The sequence below is a fragment of the Gossypium hirsutum genome, chromosome D12 (genome assembly GCF_007990345.1).
Source record: "Gossypium hirsutum isolate 1008001.06 chromosome D12, Gossypium_hirsutum_v2.1, whole genome shotgun sequence".
Classification (NCBI taxonomy): Eukaryota; Viridiplantae; Streptophyta; class Magnoliopsida; order Malvales; family Malvaceae; genus Gossypium; species Gossypium hirsutum.
In genome coordinates, this window is record NC_053448.1 from 14887709 (window position 1) to 14910012 (window position 22304).

At 37.8% G+C, this 22304-nt stretch overlaps 1 non-coding gene across 1 annotated transcript; it reads left to right on the forward strand.

The window, feature by feature from the left end:
* The first annotated feature begins 21761 nt into the window (after positions 1–21761).
* On the forward strand, positions 21762–21866 carry LOC121224780 (small nucleolar RNA R71). Its single transcript, XR_005922525.1, has one exon. It is a non-coding gene; the product is annotated as a small nucleolar RNA R71 (small nucleolar RNA).
* The last annotated feature ends 438 nt before the right edge of the window (positions 21867–22304 follow it).

The following is a 22304-nucleotide window of genomic DNA, read 5'->3' on the forward strand; positions in this document are numbered from 1 at the left end:
CGAAAATCAGTTTCGTGATTTTTCCCTGAAACTAGACTCATATGTCCATCTACATATTGTTTTCTAGAATTTTTGGTCGGGCCAATTAGTACAGTTTATTAGTTAAAGTCTCCCCTGTTACAGGGTGCGACTACACTGACCTTCATGCATTACGATTTGGATATCTCCCTGTACAGGGCTTCAATACTGATGCCGTTTGTTTCTATAGAAACTAGACTCAGAGAGGAATCTATAAATATATGGCATGACTCCTAATTATCTCTGGTTAATTTATAATGAATTTCAAAAGTCGGAACAGGGAATCCAGAAACTGTTCTGGCCCTGTTTCACGAAAACCTAATTATCTCTTAACATACCACTCATATGACCGTTTCGTTTCTTCCATATGAAAGTGGATTCATCAAGGTTCATTTAAATAATTTATTCACTATTTAATTCCATTCCTAATATTTTTAGTGATTTTCCAAATCTACATCACTGCTGCTGTCAGCATCTGCCTTTAAGGTAGACTTTACCTATTTCATAGTTTCCATGATTCAACTAGCCCTTTTAGCATAAATAGCACAAATTATGATAGTGATTAACCATTCCCATGGCCAATCCTTGTTAAGCATATCCACACCTCTCAATAACCATATCCATACCAAATGATTATAACATTATGCTCAAACATATATACGCCATTTTCGCATGGCTATCCAAAATTATACAAAACCGAAGGGTACATGACCAACAACAAAAGGGTAGTCCTATACATGCCATTTTCAGAGTTCAACCAAAAGTGTACCAAAAGGGTTTTGATAGTGTGGGCGACTTCGACTTCAATAATCCCGAGTCCGATAGCTAACGAACCAAAATCTATAAAACAGAGATTCAAAGAACGGAGTAAGCATTTAATGCTTAGTAAATTTTAAGCAAAACAAAGTGTTCTCATTCATCACATTGGCCTTTCGGCCTTATCACACATACACATGTTCACATTCATCACATTGGCCATTCGGCCTTATCACACATACACATGTTCACATTCATCACATCGGCCATTCGGCCTTATCACATATATATACACTTTCACATTCATCACATTGGCCATTCGGCCTTATCACATATATACACTTTCACATTCATCACATCGGCCATTAGGCCTTATCACATATATATACACTTTCACATTCATCACATCGGCCATTAGGCCTTATCACATATATATACACTTTCACATTCATCACATCGGCCATTAGGCCTTATCACATATATATACACTTTCACATTCATCACATCGGCCATTAGGCCTTATCACATATATATACACTTTCACATTCATCACATCGGCTATTAGGCCTTATCACATATATACACTTTCACATTCATCACATCGGCTATTAGGCCTTATCACATATATACACTTTCACATTCATCACATCGGCCATTAGGCCTTATCACATATATATACACTTTCACATTCATCACATTGGCCATTAGGCCTTATCACATATATACACTTTCACATTTATTCAAATATACTTCACATACCACATATACTATCATGTACAGACTTGGTCTTGGCCGAATCTACATCCATCACTTTCCAATGAATAATTCAATTTTACGCCATACTATCATTTCATATTCGAATACTCATAAGCTTACAATATCACGATTTAGAATTCAAGTATGGGTTTAATCAATAGCTTATGAGCAACTAAAACAAGTTTTATCCATGTTTACAACAAAATCACATATTCACTACGAGCTGTTTTCCTGAGCAATGGTCACTAAATTATTTATAACCGGAGCTAAAAAACTCCAAATCACTTGCCGTTAATTTTTCCTGAATATAGACTCGTATATCTTCCATCCATAAAATTTCCAGAATTTTAGGTTTGGCCAATCAATACCAGATTTTTCTTAAAGTTTCCCCTGTTTCACTGTTTGACTAATCTGACCACTCTTCACTACGAATCAAATTTCTCATTTTACAGAATTCAAAATGTGTTGTATTTGATTTCATTTGAAACTAGACTCATTAAGGAGTCTAAGCATATGAATTTTATCTTATAACCATTTTTTCACAATTTATAATGATTTTCTAAAAACAGAACAGGGGATTTCGGAGTCGTTCTGACACCGTCTCACACAACTTTAAATATCTCTTTATAGGAAATTTCTTTGCTCACAAGGTCTCTTTTATAAGAAACTAGACTAATTAAGCCTTGATTACATATTTTATTCAGCCTATAATTCCACACCAACAATTTATAGTGATTTTCTAAAATCACGTTACTGCTGCTGTCCAAAGCAAATTATTACAATTTGCTCTTAAATTTCCAAGTCCAAACACATATGAACTTACCATTTGAGTTTAAGACATATCATGGCCACATCATATCTTATTAAATCAACTCATTATGTCCTATTATGATTGAATTTACTCAACGTTTAATCACTTAAAACTTACCTCGGATGTTGTCGAACGATTTCGGCGGCTATTCGATCACTTTTTTTCCTTTCCTTTATCCAACTTTGGTCCTCTAAGCTCTTGAGATTAATCTAGATACAAGTATGGCCAAACCTCCTCCTAATCCTCTTCCAAACCAAACATGAAGCAAGAACTCCTTCCTTCTTCCTTAGAATTTTTGGCCAAAAGAAATGAAAGAGGATGGACAAATTTTCTTTTTTTTCTTTTCTTCACTCACGGCAATAGGGGGGACAATCACACACATCCTTTCTTTTCTTTTCTTTTTTTGTTTCTCATCCTACTAACACTAATATTTTATTGCCCATGCCCTTTATTTTATTAATCCTTACATAATGCACTACCCCAACATGTTTATGACATGTTTTTAGCCATAACATCTTGTCCACCCATACTCTTTATTTTATTAATCCTTACATAATGCACTACCCCAACATGTTTATGACATGTTTTTAGCCATAACATCTTGTCCACCCATGCTCATGGCCGGCCACTACATATTAGGGGGGAAATTGACATGCAAGTCCTCCCTTTTGATTACATGCACTATTAGGTCCTTGTAGATTAGCCTATCACATTTCAAAAATGTCACCCATAAGTCCTTTTGACTAAATTCACATGCAATTTACTAAATCGAAGCCTAAAACTTTCACACCTTCATAATCACATATTTTAGACAATAAATATCACATTCAAATAATTTGGTGACTCGGTTTAGTGGTCCTGAAACCGCTTTCCGACTAGGGTCACTTTAGGGGTGTCACAACTCTTCCCCCCTTTAGGGATTTTCGTCCCCGAAAATTTCTACCGATGCATAGTTTAGGATAACGTCCTCTTATTGAATTATATTCATATAAACATTAGCTCATCGATAGCAATTGTAATTCATTATTGATTTCTCATCGATCTATAAAATCATTTTCTTATTTTAAAACAAATACATAAACATTTCTACAAGTATGCACATATATCTCATTTTCTTGATTTCATAAGCAATAATCACTTAATTTAATTCACAAATGCATTTCAAACACATATTAAGCACATATTAATATGTATAATTCACATCATCAACCCACATATTTGTAACCCACATTTTCATTCATGTATAAGCTGTAACCTAACCGAAAGTACACATATACTCAAACATCCCAATAAATATCCTTTATAACTTTACCACATCTCAATATTCAACTTAACTCATTTCCAAAAGAAAATCAACTTCCACATACCTGAACATTGAATTCATTTAGCACATTTAATCACTGTTAACGATACCCGTTGAATCATTCGAAATCATTACGGATACTCATTAAGCACATATAGCTCTTACAATGCCATATCCTAGATATGGTCTTACATATGCTCACATATCGAGCTGATGCCATGTCCCAGACATGGTCTTACACACTATCTCAAATCAATGCCTTCGTCCCAGACGAGGTCTTACATGAATTCCACTTCACACACTTAGTGCCCACTGACCGATCTCGCACTCATAGTGCTCGATTAAAGGAATTCGCACACACACAGTGCCTCTAATCATTCACACACATAGTGCTCTTATTCATTCGTTATTACACATTGAAATGACTTAACCAAGTCTATAAACATCATGTATGTACACTTTTAAACATATCATCTCATTTAAATTTGAATTCGTATAGTAATGAATACTTAAACTTTGCTCAAATTACCGGCACGAAGCCTACTAGGCACGAAGGCCCGAATACACGTCACCAGCATGATTGCTCTTCGGGACCTAGCCCGGATATAACACCAGCACGAATGCTCTTCGGGGTTTAGCACGGATATATCACTAGCACGAATGCTCTTCGGAACTTAGCCCGGATACATCACTAGCATGAATGCTCTTCGGGACTTAGCCCGGATACATCACTAGCATGAATGCTCTTCGGGACTTAGCCCGGATACATCACTAGCACGAATGCTCTTCGGAACTTAACCCGGATACATCACTAGCATGAATGCTCTTCGGGACTTAGCCCGGATACATCACTAGCATGAATGCTCTTCGGAACTTAGCCCGGATACATCACTAGCATGAATGCTCTTCGGGACTTAGCCCGGATCATCGTCGAGACCTTTAGCTCGGATGAAATCTCCACACAAAGCCAGCAAATTTTAATCCGGACATAATCTCTGTACATAGCCATCGGGTCTTTACCCGGACATAATCTCTTCATATAGTCAGCGGGTCTTTAAACTCGGATTCACATCACTGAGTCTCATACATATTTATTCACATGTTATCATGTTTCACATGGCACAAATCACATTTATAATTTAATCAATTCATTCACATGTAAACATATAACATGATTCTTGACTTTAAGTCGTAAATATCATTCAAATCTAATACATGTATGCTTCTTTTACTAAACTTTCAGTTCAATAAGCAATCACACCAAAGCATATATCCCCAATCTCTTCCTTTGTTCATTTCTCTAATAACCTTATTATGATAAGGACAATGGGACATCATTCATCTATCATACATGTATATCATGGCATTTTAAGTTAAATACCAAATTCAATTACTCAAAACTTACTTATGTTATACCCTTCTCAATATTGACACATCATAAGCATGTCTCAGTCCTCTCAATACCATCTGCTACAGCTCGATTGGGATCGGAATTCATTACAATAAATAAACACATTTTCAATTGTCAGAAATCACCACACTATCAAATATTCACATAATGGCATGTATAGCTAGACCCAAACGTATTACGGTAGTCCTAGAATCGACTAAACCGTAGCTCTGATACCAATAAAATTGTAACGCCCCGTACCCGAGACCGTTGCCGGAGTCGGACACGAGGGGTTCACAGACTAAATTCGCTTACTATCGCAGTCCATTTTAAAAATTTCCAGACAGCTGGCTAACTGTGTCGCTGTCACCTTAAAAATCATCTCTTGAGTTTCACAACTCGAAAATCAGTTTCGTGATTTTTCCCTGAAACTAGACTCATATTTCCATCTACATATTGTTTTCTAGAATTTTTGGTCGGGCCAATTAGTACAGTTTATTAGTTAAAGTCTCCCCTGTTATAGGGTACGACTACACTGACCTTCATGCATTACGATTTGGATATCTCCCTGTACAGGGCTTCAATACTGATGCCGTTTGTTTCTTTAGAAACTAGACTCAGAGAGGAATCTATAAATATATGGCATGACTCATAATTATCTCTGGTTAATTTATAATGAATTTCAAAAGTCGGAACAGGGAATCCAGAAACTGTTCTGGCCCTGTTTCACGAAAACCAAATTATCTCTTAACATACCACTCATATGACCGTTTCGTTTCTTCCATATGAAAGTGGATTCATCAAGGTTCATTTAAATAATTTATTCACTATTTAATTCCATTCCTACTATTTTTAGTGATTTTCCAAATCTACATCACTGCTGCTATCAGCATCTGCCTTTAAGGTAGACTTTACCTATTTCATAGTTTCCATGATTCAACTAGCCCTTTTAGCATAAATAGCACAAATTATGATAGTGATTAACCATTCCCATGGCCAATCCTTGTTAAGCATATCCACACCTCTCAATAACCATATCCATACCAAATGATAATAACATTATGCTCAAACATATATACGCCATTTTCGCATGGCTATCCAAAATTATACAAAACCGAAGGGTACATGACCAACAACAAAAGGGTAGTCCTATACATGCCATTTTCAGAGTTCAACCAAAAGTGTACCAAAAGGGTTTTGATAGTGTGGGTGACTTCGACTTCAATAATCCCGAGTCCGATAGTTGACGAACCAAAATCTATAAAACAGAGATTCAAAGAACGGAGTAAGCATTTAATGCTTAGTAAGTTTTAAGCAAAACAAAGTGTTCTCATTCATCACATTGGCCATTCGGCCTTATCACACATACACATGTTCACATTCATCACATTGGCCATTCGGCCTTATCACACATACACATGTTCACATTCATCACATTGGCCATTCGGCCTTATCACATATATATACACTTTCACATTCATCACATTGGCCATTCGGCCTTATCACATATATACACTTTCACATTCATCACATCGGCCATTAGGCCTTATCACATATATATACACTTTCACATTCATCACATCAGCCATTAGGCCTTATCACATATATATACACTTTCACATTCATCACATCGGCCATTAGGCCTTATCACATATATATAAACTTTCACATTCATCACATCGGCCATTAGGCCTTATCACATATATATACACTTTCACATTCATCACATTGGCTATTAGGCCTTATCACATATATACACTTTCACATTCATCACATCGGCCATTAGGCCTTATCACATATATATACACTTTCACATTCATCACATTGGCCATTAGGCCTTATCACATATATACACTTTCACATTTATTCAAATATACTTCACATACCACATATACTATCATGTACAGACTTGGTCTTGGCCGAATCTACATCCATCACTTTCCAATGAATAATTCAATTTTACGCCATACTATCATTTCATATTCGAATACTCATAAGCTTACAATATCACGATTTAGAATTCAAGTATGGGTTTAATCAATAGCTTATGAGCAACTAAAACAAGTTTTATCCATGTTTACAACAAAATCACATATTCACTACGAGCTATTTTCCTGAGCAATGGTCAATAAATTATTTATAACCGGAGCTAAAAAACTCCAAATCACTTGCCGTTAATTTTTCCTGAATATAGACTCGTATATCTTCCATCCATAAAATTTCCAGAATTTTAGGATTGGCCAAACAATACCAGATTTTTCTTAAAGTTTCCCCTGTTTCACTGTTTGACTAATCTAACCACTCTTCACTACGAATCAAATTTCTCATTTTACAGAATTCAAAATGTGTTGTATTTGATTTCATTTGAAACTAGACTCATTAAGGAGTCTAATCATATAAATTTTATCTTATAACCATTTTTGTACAATTTATAATGATTTTCTAAAAACAGAACAGGGGATTTCGGAGTCATTCTGACACCGTCTCACACAACTTTAAATATCTCTTTATAGGAAATTTCTTTGGTCACAAGGTCTCTTTTATAAGAAACTAGACTAATTAAGCCTTGATTACATATTTTATTCAGCCTATAATTCCACACCAACAATTTATAGTGATTTTCTAAAATCACGTTACTACTGCTGTCCAAAGCAAATTATTACAATTTGCTCTTAAATTTCCAAGTCCAAACACATATGAACTTACCATTTGAGTTTAAGACATATCATGGCCACATCATATCTTATTAAATCAACTCATTATGTCCTATTATGATTGAATTTACTCAACGTTTAATCACTTAAAACTTACCTCGGATGTTGTCGAACGATTTCGGCGGCTATTCGATCACTTTTTTTCCTTTCCTTTATCCAACTTTGGTCATCTAAGCTCTTGAGCTTAATCTAGATACAAGTATGGCCAAACCTCCTCCTAATCCTCTTCCAAACCAAACATGAAGCAAGAACTCCTTCCTTCTTCCTTAGAATTTTCGGCCAAAAGAAATGAAAGAGGATGGACAAATTTTCTTTTTTTTCTTTTCTTCACTCACGGCAATAGGGGGGACAATCACACACATCCTTTCTTTTCTTTTTTTTTTTTTGTTTCTCATCCTACTAACACTAATATTTTATTGCCCATGCCCTTTATTTTATTAATCCTTACATAATGCACTACCCCAACATGTTTATGACATGTTTTTAGCCATAACATCTTGTCCACCCATGCTCATGGCTGGCCACTACATATTAGAGGGGGAAAATTGACATGCAAGTCCTCCCTTTTGATTACATGCACTATTAGGTCCTTGTAGATTAGCCTATCACATTTCAAAAATGTCACCCATAAGTCCTTTTGACTAAATTCACATGCAATTTACTAAATCGAAGCCTAAAACTTTCACACCTTCATAATCACATATTTTAGACAATAAATATCACATTCAAATAATTTGGTGACTCGGTTTAGCGGTCCTGAAACTGCTTTCCGACTAGGGTCACTTTAGGGGTGTCACAAAATTGGTCATATATACATAAGACCATACAAACATTTCGACTCATAAGGGTATAATTGTAATTTTACCTATGGGGCATTTTAGTCATTTTACCCTTTAGGGGTATTCTGATCTTTTTACCCTTTGGGGGGTATTTCAGTCATTTTACCCTTCGGGGGTATTTTGGTCATTTTACCCTTCGGGGGTATTTCGGTCATTTTACCCTTCGAGGGTAAGTTGGGCTTACCACTCCAGCAATCGCATGCCCGTGTGGTCTCAAACGACATATTTACGGCTTTTCAGTTTCTTTCATTCTACAGTTACAGTAGGGTGTTACACACCTGTTTACGAGAAGAGAGCAAATCCCCACGTACGCCAACCTAGATCCAAACATGACCCAAAGTTAGTCCATTAATCACTAGGGTAAAACGTCCTCTTATTAACACTTAATCCAAAAATACCATCCTTACCTTGATGAACGTTGAGCACAAGGATTGTGACTACTTCAAACCATTTACAAACCACCACTCCTAGAAGGAAACCTTAAGACCACAGCGAGTAACACCTTAAGATGAAGGAATCAACAATAGGCAGTCAAAGCATAAAAAACTGAGAGTATTTGGTTTAAAGAAGAAGAGAACAAGTTTACTTAAGTGCGAATTATAAACACTTACCGATAGTATAAACACTTACCGATAGCCAAAAACACTTACAGCAACAGAAGAGTTATATTCGGCTGAACCGCAAACAATAAGGGGAGATAGCTTCTCGATCAAAAAGAAAATAAAAAGAGGTAGAAATCGAAGACAGAAAGAGAAGGATATTCGGTCAATGAAGAAGAAGAGAAGAGAAAGGAGATTCAGCCAATAGAAAAAGGAAGAGGGAAAGAGAGAGAATGGAGGATTCGACAACTAAAGGAGAGGGGAAGAGGAAAGAAAAGAGCAGAAAAAGAAAATAAACAAACCCGAGAGGTACTTCCCAAAACTATGCAAAATTTGACACCAAAAGCTAGCAGGTGAAACACGAAACTGACCCAAAACCGAAGCAGACAGGAAGGAAAACTCAAAAACCGCCAAAACCGAATATCTTTAGAAACTAAATACCAAATTCCACAGATGCTACCCCAAAAAGATCTTCCAAAACCCAAAAAATGACAACCTTTTCCCCCAGCCGAATTCTCACGGCTTGAATTACCCCAAATGGCACACACTTCCCCTTAATCAAATTCCTTGATTTTCTCCTAATATCTCTCCCCATATCCCTCCTTGATTTACTCCACAAATCCCTCCTCAACTCCCCTAAAAACTCCATTCAAAATCCATTCAATCTCCCATTTTGCTGTGTTTCAGTCCAACTCCACCACCTACACAGCTCAAGCAGCAAAATAAATACTCCAATGCCCAACCCAAGACTTGAACCTCAGACTTCACAATTACACAACATGTCACATTGCCACTAGACCACAAGTTCTTTTTGTGTCATAAAGCAAACACTAATATTTATAAGGCCTAAATACCAAAGTCCGGATTCATTTAAGAGCAAAACTAAAAATTCTGCAAAAGCCAATACTTGAACCCAGGCTTCTCAAACACCCCCATACACACCCAAATCACTTAACCATTGAAGCAAACAAGCAATTTGTGTCAAATCATGCAAAAAATAAATACTTAGATTTTTGGGGCATTCCAACTCTACCCCCTTAACAAAATTTCGGTCTCAAAACTTACCTGATCAGAATAGATGAGGGTATTGTTAATGCCTCCTCAGGTTCCGACGTGGCTTCTTCTGAACCGTGATTACGCCAAAGCACTTTGACTAGCAGAATAGATTTCTTGCTCGGTACTTTAACCTCACAGTCAAATATTTGCACTAGCTCCTCCTCAAAAGTCAGATCTGGCCTAACCTCGATCTCCTCAACTTGTACTATGTGTGTGGGATCATAGCGATAACGCCTCAGCATGGAAACATGGAACATATCGTGAATCCGATCTAATTCTGGAGGCAACTCAATTTGATATACAATCGGTCCCACACGCTTCAGTATACGGTAAGGGCCAATGAACTTAGGGCTAAGTTTACCCTTCCGCCCAAACCTCAGTATCTTCTTCCAAGGGGAAACCTTAAGAAAAATGACGTCCCCCACAGAATACTCAATCTCTCAGCGTTTAAGATCCGCGTACGACTTCTATCTATTAGATGCTTCCTTCAACCGGTCTCGAATTAGTTTTACATTCTCTTCGGTATTAGAAACCAACTCTGGCCCCAAAACTCACTACTCACCTAGCTTAGTCCAACAGGTAGGAGTACGACACCTACGACCATATAACGCCTTGTACGGTGCCATTTGAATACTAGACTGGTAGCTATTATTATACGCAAACCCTGCTAGCAGCAAATAATTCTCCCAGCTGACTCGAAAATCCATTACAAAACACCTTAACATGTCCTCTAGTATTTGAATCACCCTCTCTGATTGACCATCTGTCTGGGGATATAACCCAGTACTAAAGTCTAGTCTTGTTCCCAAAGCCTCGTGTAATTTCTTTCAGAATCGAGAAGTGAAGTGAGGACCTCTATCTGATTTAGTAGAAGTCGATACCCCATGTAGTCTTACAATTCAGCCACATACAGTTTAGCTAACTTCTGTAAAGGGTAATCAGTACGGACCAGTATGAAATGGGTAGATTTAGTCAATTGATCAACAATAAACCATACTGAATCCTTCTTGGTAGGCGTTAAGGGCAGCCCACTCACAAAATCCATGATTACTCTCTCCCACTTCCAAAGTGGAATTTTAACTGGCTATAGTAACCCTGAAGGTAACTGATATTCAGCCTTCACTTGCTGACAAGTTAAACACTTACCCACAAAATCAGTAACTTCACGCTTAAGACCAGGCCAACAATATAACACATGAAGGTCACGGTACATTTTATTCCCGCTGGGATGCATAGTATAAGGACTACCATGCGCCTCTCGCAGTATAGACTCCCTCAAATCGTTATCCCTCAGTACACAGGCTCTCCCACGGAAGCATAGTACTCCTTCATTATTCAACCCAAAATCTGAAGTTCCCCCACTCTTAACCTGTCAGAAACGAGGAACCAGTGACTCATCCAACAACTGTTTACCCTTAATATGTTCAGTCCACGCTAGTCTAACTTGCAGCTCAAACAACAAACTACCATCATCAAACAAGTTGAGACGAGCAAACATTGCTCTCAAATCAGATACAGCCCTACGACTCAGTGCATCAGCAACCACGTTAGCCTTACTAGGGTGGTACTCAATCGAGCAATCATAATCCTTAAGCAGCTCTATTTGTCTTTGCTACCTACAATCCAGCTCCTTCTGAGTGAGGAGGTACTTGAGGCTCTTGTGATCTATATAGATACTACACTTCTCACCGTATAAATAGTGCCTCCAAATTTTCAGTGCAAAAACCATCGTGGCTAACTCTAAGTCATGAGTAGGGTAATTCACCTCGTGAGGCTTAAGCTGTCGAGACGCATAAGCAACCACCTTACCCTCGTGCATCAGCACACAACCCAAACCATCGTGTGATGCATCACTGTAGATAGTGAATTCCTTCCCAGACTCTGGTTGTACCAAGATAGGTGCCTCAACCAAAACTTTCTTCAATTTCTCAAAACTTTCTTACTGCTTATCAATCCAGTTAAACGGTATCACTTTACGTAGCAACTTAGCTAAAGGTGCAGCAATTAAGGAAAACCCCTCAACAAAACGTCTGTAATACCCTGCCAGACCCAGAAAACTTTGAATCTCAGATATGGTCTTAAGTGGTTTCGAATCCAATACAGCTTCAATTTTTTAAGGATCAACCCTAATCCCCTCGGCAGACACCACGTGACCTAGAAATGTCACTTCTCGCAGCCAGAACTCACAGTTTCTGAACTTACCGTACAGTTGTTTTTCTCTTAAAATCTATAGAATAATTCCAAGATGTGCATCATGTTCATCCTCGATTCTCAAATACACCAACATATCATTTATAAATACCACCACGAACAGATCCAAATAGGGTTGGAATACTTGGTTCATCAGGTCCATAAAGGCAGCTGGTCATTCGTCAGCCCAAACAACATCACTAGGAACTCGTAATGACCATAGCGAGTCGTAAACACAGTCTTATACACATCAGCCTCCTTAACCCTCAGCTGATGGTACCTAGAACGAAGATTTATTTTGGAGAAAACCGAAGCTCCTTGCAACTGATCAAATAAGTCATCTATCCTCGGCAAAGGATACTTATTCTTGATAGTCAGTTTATTCAATTGTCAATAGTCGATGTACATGCGCATGGTCCCATCCTTCTTCTTTACGAACAACATCGATGCTCCTCACGGAGACACGCTAGGTCGAATGAATCCTCGATCCAACAATTCTTGGATTTGAACTTTTAATTCTACCAGCTCTTTCGGTGCCATCCTATAAGGGGCGATGGACACTAGAGCTGTTCCTAGCAGCAACTCAACTCCAAATTCAACTTCACGGCTCGAAGGTAACCCAGGGAGCTCATCAGGAAACACATCAAAAAAATCTTTAACAGTTTTGATGTCTCCAACAGAAGGACCCTCAGAATCAGATGCACCAATATAGTCTAGAAATGCCTCACAACCCTTGCGAACCAATTTTTCGTCCCTTAATGCAGAGATCACATTAGACAGAAAATCCCTTCGCTCTCCAATCATAGCCACCTCCTCATCCTCAATAGTCTTTAACACCATATACTTAGCAGCACAACCCAAACTTGCACGATGTTTAACCAACCAATCCCTCCCCAAGATTAGGTCGAATTCACCACACGGTAACTCCATCAAATCTTCTAGAAATGTAACTCCTTGAACCTTTAGGGGTACATCTCTGAACAACTTGTCTACCCTTACTGATTGTCCAAGTGGACTTAACACAGTCATCTCATTAACAGTACTCTCACACAAGATACCCAAAATGCCAGACACAGTGCATGCAATATAAGAATGCGTAGACCCGACATCAATTAAAGCAGTGTAAGGTACATTATAAATTAGGTACATACCAGTTATAACATCAGGAGCGTCACCATCCTCTCGGCGACAAGCAGCATAGACCAGTGCTGGCTGCCTTGCCTAAATAGTACCAACACCTCTGCCTAACGTTCTACGACCTCGTCCCACACCATTTCCACCTCTAACCTGCCTATGGCCTCTCAGTGGCTCTAACCACCTCTCGCTGGCTGAACAAAACCCTAACCTTCAGCTTGCATCAAAACAAGCCTTTGAGGATAATTCTTAACTTGATGCTCCACAGACCCACATCTAAAACATTTCCTAATCTTCTTCCAGCACTCACATCTAAAACAATTCTTGCAATAGGAACCCCAACTCGAACTGGCCCATTAAACCTGGCCATCTTTTTGGGCCTTCCAGAAAAACTTGAGGGCTCTAAATCCCTCTTATATATTCCCCTATCCTTCTCACGGTTCTGGCGCTCAGAGCACTTCACATCCTCGGTGATTTTCGCTTTTTCTACTAGGGCAGCAAAATCTCGCTCCCTCTACGAAGCTATAAAGACTCGCAAACTCATTTCGAAGGCCGTCCTCAAATCGCACATAGTGTTCATATTCAGTCGCCACTATCCCACGAGCATAACAACTCAGTCGCAAAAACTCTGCCTCATATTCCGCCACAGTTTTATTCCCCTGGATCAAACTCAAAAATTAGTTTCTTCAGGCGTCCACATAACTTACGCCCATATACTTTCCTTAAAATGTTGCCTTAAAGAAATCTCACGTTAACTGGTCGACCTGAGTACCTTCTCTCACAGTAAGCCACCACTGATAGGCTTCATCTCGCAGTAACGACACTGCTCCTTTAAGTTTTTGCTCAGAATTGCAGTCGAGATCGTCCATTATTCTCTCTGTGGTTTTCAACCAGTATTCAGCCACGTTAGGGGCTACTTCAGAAATACCCCTAAAAATTTTTACTCCATTCGACCGGAGTCATTCCAAAATTGACCCACTACCCACAGCACCAGTTCTGGTCCCTATGACCCTTTCCAGAATGCAGAGCATAGCTTAGGATAATGCATCATCCCTAGCCACTCAATCAAATGATTCCATCTTAGTCCCTAGTGAAGCTGGTGCCTCCCTAGCCCCAACATTACGCATGTCACCTAACACCGAAGACCCAGCCCTAGCACTTCCTAAGCCTCTACCGCAGCCACGCGTACCCTTTCTGCGAGTACCCCTAGTGCTCATATCGAATGACGTATAGTCTGTTTACAAAGTTTTATGCATTAGTCAGTAATTCCAGTAATTATTAACAGATGTCTTATGAAAAACAGTAGTCATAATTTTGTTTTCACAAATCAAGAGTCTCCCTACAGTTTCCAATTTTCCTACAGTCTCAGATTACCAAAACTAAAGAGTTTCAGTACAGTCCTATTATCTATGGTAACCTCTCAATGTATACTAATTCAAGCAGTCTACAGCCTAAAGAAACTTACGAATTTGGTGGTGGAGACTCGGTGTACCACACTTGTAAACCTTCCAAAACACTTCAAAAATAATTTTCCAAAAATTCCAAATATTTTCAAAACTCATTCCACAGCTGAGTTCTGAAACCTGGCTCTGATACCACTAAATGTAACACTCTAAACCCGGCCTAGATGTTATGGTCAAATCTGACGTGTCAAATTGAAGTGTCTTTCGAAAATAGGTCTTGGTGGTAAAAATTTATTTCTAAGTTTAAAGACCTCTTAATTATTATTTAACAAATAATCTAGCCAAAACGTTTACCTTACTGTCTTACTTTTGTTGTAGTACGTTGATCTAAAATTGCGAAAGCTTTTGAAATTCTGTTGTTTAGGTCTCGTGTATTTGAAAACAATAATTATTTTGAAAATTCATTTTCTCCTAAACTAACAGTTTAAAATAAGTAAGCAAAAGCCCAATTAAAATAAATTTAAACAAACTTAGAGCCCTTATTACAAAAACAAAACCCAACATATAAGTTAAATTAAAATAAAAACAAGTGTAAACAACAGCCGTTGTGTGGCCACCTCTAATCCCCTCTAGCACCGAATCGCCTATGGCTGAGGATTACCTACACAGTTAAAAGGGGAGGGTGAGTTTACGAAACTCAGCGTGTAATCCCCTACGCAAACAGTCAGCCTACAACATGCAGTAATAGTCTAGGCCTGAGTCCTATGCAGTAACAGTACAGTGTCAGCCTTAGCTCGATACAATAACAGTGTGGGCCTTAGCCCAATATAATAATAGTGTGATAATGCAACCCATCGCAATCCAGCTAATGCACCACTCTGTTCCACCAACACACCATGTGGGGATAAAATCGACCCACCCAACCAACACACTAATATCGCAGCAAAGCTGCCAGTAAAACTATCGCAGCGAAGCTGCTGGTAACAGTATATGTGGCAAAGCCACCAGTACAGTATACTTCCCCATATCAACATCCCAACCCCATGCAGTATGTCATGTCATAATTCATACGTGTATGCAGAGTATCATATTCAATCATAAACATACATATCATAGAGCAAAATCGATCATATATACAAAAGGCCATATAGACATTTCAACTCCTATGGGTATAACAGTCATTTTACCCTATGGGGTATTTTAGTCATTTTACCCTTTGGAGGTATTTCAATCATTTTACCCTTCGAGGGTATTTCGATCATTCTATCCTTTGAGGGTATTTCAGTCATTTTACCCTTTGAGGGTGTTACAGTCATTTTACCCTTTGGAGGTACTTCGGTCATTTTACCATTTAGGGGTATTTCGATTATTTTACCCTTTAGGAGTATTTCGGTTATTTTACCCTTCGGGGGTATTTCAGTCATTTTACCCTTTAGGGGTAAGTTGGGCTTACCGCTCGAGCAATCGCACGCCCGTGTGGTCTCAAACACTGTATTTACGGCTTTTCGATTTCTGTCGTTCTACAGTTACAATAGGGTGTTACACACCTGTTTATGAGAACAGTGCAAATCCCTACGTATGACAACCTAAATCCAAACATGACCCAAAGTTAGTCCATTAATCGTTAAGGTAAAACATCCTCTTATTAACACTTATTCCAAAAATACCATCCTTACCTTGATGAACGTTGAGCACAAGGATTGTGACTATTTCGAACCACTTACAAACCACCAGTCCTAGAAAGAAACCCTAATACCACAGCATGTAACACATTAAGAGGAAGGAATCAACAATAAGCAATCAAAGGATAAAAAAAAAGAGTATTCGATTTAAAGAAGAAGAGAACAAGTTTACTCAAGTGCAGAGTATAAACACTTACCGATAGCCAAAAACACTTACAGGAATAGAAGATTGATATTCGGCTCAACCGCAGACAATAATAGGAGATAGCTTCTCGATCAAAAAGAAAATAAAAAGAGGTAGAAATCAAAGACAGAAAGAGAAGGATATTCAGTCAAAAAGAAGATGGGAAGAGAAAAGAGATTTGGCCAACAGAGAAAGGAAGAGGGAAAGAGAGAGAATGGAGGATTCGACATTTAGAGGAGAAGGGAAAAGGAAAAAAAGAGCAGAAAAAGAAAATGAACAAACCCGAGAGGTACTTCTCCAAACTTGGCAAAATTCGACACTAAAAGCTAGCAGGTGAAACACGAGACTGACCCAAAACCAAAGCAGACAGAGAGGAAAACTCAAAAACCCCAAAAATCGATTATCTTTAGAAACTAAAGAACAAATTCGACAGATGCTACCCCAAAAAGATCTTCTAAAAGTCAAAAAATGGCAACCTTTTCCCCCCAACTGAATTCCCAAGGCTTTAATTACCCCAAACGGCACACACTCCCCCTAACCAAATTCCTTGATTTTCGCCTATTATCTCTCCCCATATCCCTCCGTGATTTACTCCACAAATCCCTCCTCAACTGCCCCAAAAACTCCATTCAAAATCCATTCAAACTCCCCTTAGCTGTGTTTCAGTCCAACTCCAACACCTGCACAGCTCAAGCTGCAAAATAAATACTCCAATGCCTAACCCAGGACTTGTACCTCAGACCTCATAGTTAAACAACACGCCACCTTACCACTAGACAACAAGCTCTTTTTGTGTCATAAAGCAAACACTAATATTTATAAGGACTAAATACCAAAGTCCAGATTCATTTAAGAGCAAAACTAAAAATACTGCAAAAGCCAAGACTTAAACCCATGCTTCTCAAACACCCCCATACACACCCAAATCACTTAACCATTGAAGCAAATAAGCAATTTGTGTCAAATTTTGCAAAATTTAAAGGCTTAGATTTTTGGGGCGTTACACAAGTAACAAGAAAAATTAAAGAAAAGCATAAAAATTTCAAACAAATTTTCTATGTCACCCTCCACACACTTTAGATAACACATTTTCCTCAATGGTTAGCCTTAAAAAAATAAAGAACGAAGTTACCCAATTGATCATGATTGTTTTACAAGCTATTGGTGTGTACCTCCTCTTTTGATCATTTAAAAGTTGAAAATTGTTGTGCTTCTTCCATGTAAGGTTCTTGCATAGAAAATTTAAACACAAAACAAATACTAATCTATTATTACTCCTACTCCTAACAATTTAAATAAATTACAAATCATCCCACAAATTAGTACAATATTTAAAAACAAAAATTAAAATTTCAATCATCTTTCACAAAATCCATTTCATCATCTTCCTCCCCCTCCTTAGTTCATTTTTCTTCTTTACTCTCATGCTCCTTTTCTTCGTGCTCTAGGTGCATCGGCCCAAACATATCTAGCGTGTATTTAGGTACCCTAATATTGTTCTACCATGAAAAATCTTGAAAAATTGGTCCTAACTCCTACATCTAGTGTATCATCCAATCCATCTTTAGATGACTGCTCTCACCAATTTATTGTCGAGTGGTTGATTTTGCTTTCCTTTGAGACGAAGCTGGATCAGCCATCATCTCTTGTTGGCATTTGTTCCACTCCTTAATCTGTTCAGCCCGAAACTTAATGTACTGTGTATACAAATTGTCACCAATTATGCTTCGAGATGGCTTCATTAATTGCTTCGTAGACATCATCAGAACACTTGCTATTTTGCAAGGATGTCATTAAGTGAGGAAAGAAGACTCCCACTCTCTGGCCAACGATGCATCATTTCATATTTTTATACATCCATGTTCCAATGCAAACCTATTTTTTCTGCAAAATAGCATTAAAAAACCGCTCGAAAAGTATTGACATTACAAACACTTAAGGTAGGAGCTATTCTAGTGCACAGAAATTGAATCCACATTTTCTCTTAGTGAAACATTATTGCTTGATTAAAAGAGGTTGGGAAATCAATACCTGGGCAACATTTCCATTCACCCCTTCCTTTTATTAGGAAATTTATAATGCTATCCATGTTTATATCTTAAAAATACTCTAAATCAGTTTCTTCAATAAATTTTATTCATAAAATGGAGCATTATAAAATTCACAGATAACCCGAGGGTTAATTCGTACTTCTTTCCCTTGCACATGTATCGTTTCTCATGTATGACCTTCAGATATTCTTGACTCTTTTGGCAGAGTATCGTTTCCCGTAAAGATGCATAAAATTCCTGAATTACAAGGACTATGGCAGAGTCTTTTGGGATCATACAAAAATGTTCCCATCTATGATATATAACTAAAGGTCATATCTCCTAACAAAGAACTATTGATTTTTCAAATCCTCCCACTTGAATATATGTTTTTCCTTAAAGTTCTAAAAAATATTTTTCAATGTTTGGATTCAAAAAATTAGAGGGATTTGAAACTATCGACGGTTTCGATTCATTAGTTCTAACCTTTCATGCAGGTATTTTGAATATTGTTTAAGTTTCAATCACAAATGATCTAACAAGCAAATTTTCCAATGGAACAGTAAAAAAAATAGGAGCTAGGAACCCTTAACCGTAAATGCAGATTCATCAGATTCCCTTGAGAAATCTTGTTGTTCTATCTCCAAATCCTTGCACCGAGTGAGTTTATTTTGAAAATAAGATCTACAAAACAAGGATTTGGAAAAAAAAGAGATTTAATGGTTTTAAAAAATTTAAGGTATTAGAAATTTAAAAAATTTTGAGAGAATTATAGGTTAAAGTGGTTTTAAGTAATGGTTAAGAGTGTTTTGGGGTTTTAAAATAAAGAGTTTTTAGGTTAAAATCAGGTATAATTAGGTTTAATAATTCAGGTTGTGCAATTGGGTCGGGTCAACCCTGTAGAGAATTACATCGATGTTGCGACACAGGGGTTCCGTGTCATGACACCCCAAGTAAATTGCTATTATTCACAACATCGAGGTTCGATGTCGCGACATGCTCTGGAATTTTGGAATTCTGGGTACTCCTTTCAATCTCACGACACTCAAAGTCCATGTCACAACATCGAGTTGATTTTCTCAATTCCATTTATTCTAGTCCTGGTGTAGGGACTCGGGGTTTCCGTGTTGTGACACTGGCTCTAGTTTTGCCCATTATTCCAATTACTAGAGTGTCCCGATTTCTATAAAACATAAATCTAATAAAAATTAAAATCTAGACTATACAGTTAATTAAATATACAATAATTTACACAGAGTTAAATATCAATTTAATTAATTAAGTTTTACTGTCGGATTCATCTAACAACACAACTAATTCAATAAGGATAATTCTCTGGTTCTTTCAGTATTCGACCATCACCTATCGTGCCACTCCACCTTCTTTCATTTATCTCTTTCCCTGAACACGTTCTTTTGACCTGCATTGATTGTAAGAAGTACGTCCCTTTATTCGGGATTAAAGATAGATAATTAATTACAATGCTCCCCTAAGTCCCTTTTATTTCCCCACTCTGTTTGTGATCACATTTAAAAATTTATGTTTCACCATTGATCTCCATTATTAACTTATTCTTTTCTAGACCAATGGTTGATTTTGATGTTGTTAAGAATTTTCTACCTAACGGTCTTCCTTGAAGTCTAGAATTATGAAGTTTGTTGGGATAATGAAGCTGCGCACTTTGAAAAACACAACTTCCAGTACTCCTTTCGGCTGTACTGAAGATATATCAACCAATTGTTGTGTTATTTAACCCGAGTTTTTCATATATAGATAAGGGCATTAAATTGATGCTAGCTCCTAAATCACATAGAGCTTTATTAAAAAAAATACTCCCTATCTCTATGAGGATTGTAAAACTTCTCGAGTCTTTCAGCTTTTTGGGAACCTGTCTCGAAATAATAACAATACATGAAGCGCTAATGTTAACTTGTTTACCTACTTTAATTTTCCTACACTTAGACATAATTTCATTTAAAAATTTGGTGTATTTAGGGACTTTTTCAATTAGTTCAATTAAAGGTAGGTTAACGTTTAATGTTTTAAACAACTTCAAGAAACTTATAATCTCATTGTTATCCCATCTCTGTTTCTCCTTTAATCTTATTGGGAATGGTAGCTTTGCAATGGCAGGTCTTTAATTGTCTCTCTCTCCGGTTCAGCTACCAGTTTGGCTACTTTCTCTTTTTCTGACTCACCAACAGCTTCCAAGGGTCTTTTATTAAGATCACTGATACTCCCCTTAGGTTTCTCCTAAGTAAGGTTCTCTGGGCTACTTAGTACTTTACCCGATCAGGGCGAGATAGCTTTCACATGCTCCTTCCCTTCTCTCTGAGGATTATCTTCGGTGTTGCTAGGGATTCCTATGCCAGTTTGCCTTTTTATACCACCCATCATACTCATTAATTGGCTCATCTGATCTTCCAACTTAGTCAATGTTTTTGCTGAATTGGTGCACTCAGAATGCACCTGTTTCACATCCACCCTCATTGACTACTTTTTCCCTTCGATCTGATCCATGCGTTAACCACATACAATATGGTCACTTAGGTTCACCCCTATTCTTAATGTAGTTCACATCCTCAATAGGATTGTTGATATAATGGAAGAGTAGTTTGTCTTCTGCATATATAGATGCTGTACTATTTTCAGACTCTATACGGTTGATTCTATCCACTAGCTATTGATATTGTCATCCTCATGGACAGCCTTTATAGTAGATGGTCTCTAACCATATGTGTATTGCTTAGTTGGCCACTGCCAGGAGTTCATCGCCATATTTTCTATTAATTTGTACGCATCCTCATGTAAGGCTCCTCATGTAGCTCCATCCAATCCTGTCCTTGCATGCACATCCAACCCATTGTACAAAATTTGCAGTCGTAACCACTCAGGCAATTCGTGGTGTGGGCATTTTTGAATCAATGTCTTAAAATGCTCCCAAGCTTCGCGAAAACTTTCCCCCTCTAATTGTTTGAAATCAAAATTTCCCTTCTTAGTTGAACCATTTTGCTAATGGAGAAGAACTTTTGTAGGAACTTTCCTGCAAGTTTGTCTCATGTCGTTATGGATCCCGGTGCCTGCAAATCTAGCAAGGAAAAGGTGTTATCCATTATTGAAAAGGGGAACAACTGAAGACGAATGGCGTCATAGTGATCATCTTGTATTTGAAGGTATCACAAAGCTGGACGAACCATTTTACCTGTTGATTCAGATCTTCTGTCATCGTTCCTTGAAACTACAAATTCTTCTGGACCATAGCTGGCATGATCTCAAAGTTATTAGTCGTAATGGTTGGCCTCGTTATACTCGCTTCGGTAATCATAATCAAATGACACTTCAGGTTCTCTTATTCAATCAACTAGTCGATATCCCAGCAGGATCTTCCAATCTTCCACTAGAATAACGAGTCATTAAGAACTACTTATCTCTCGACCTT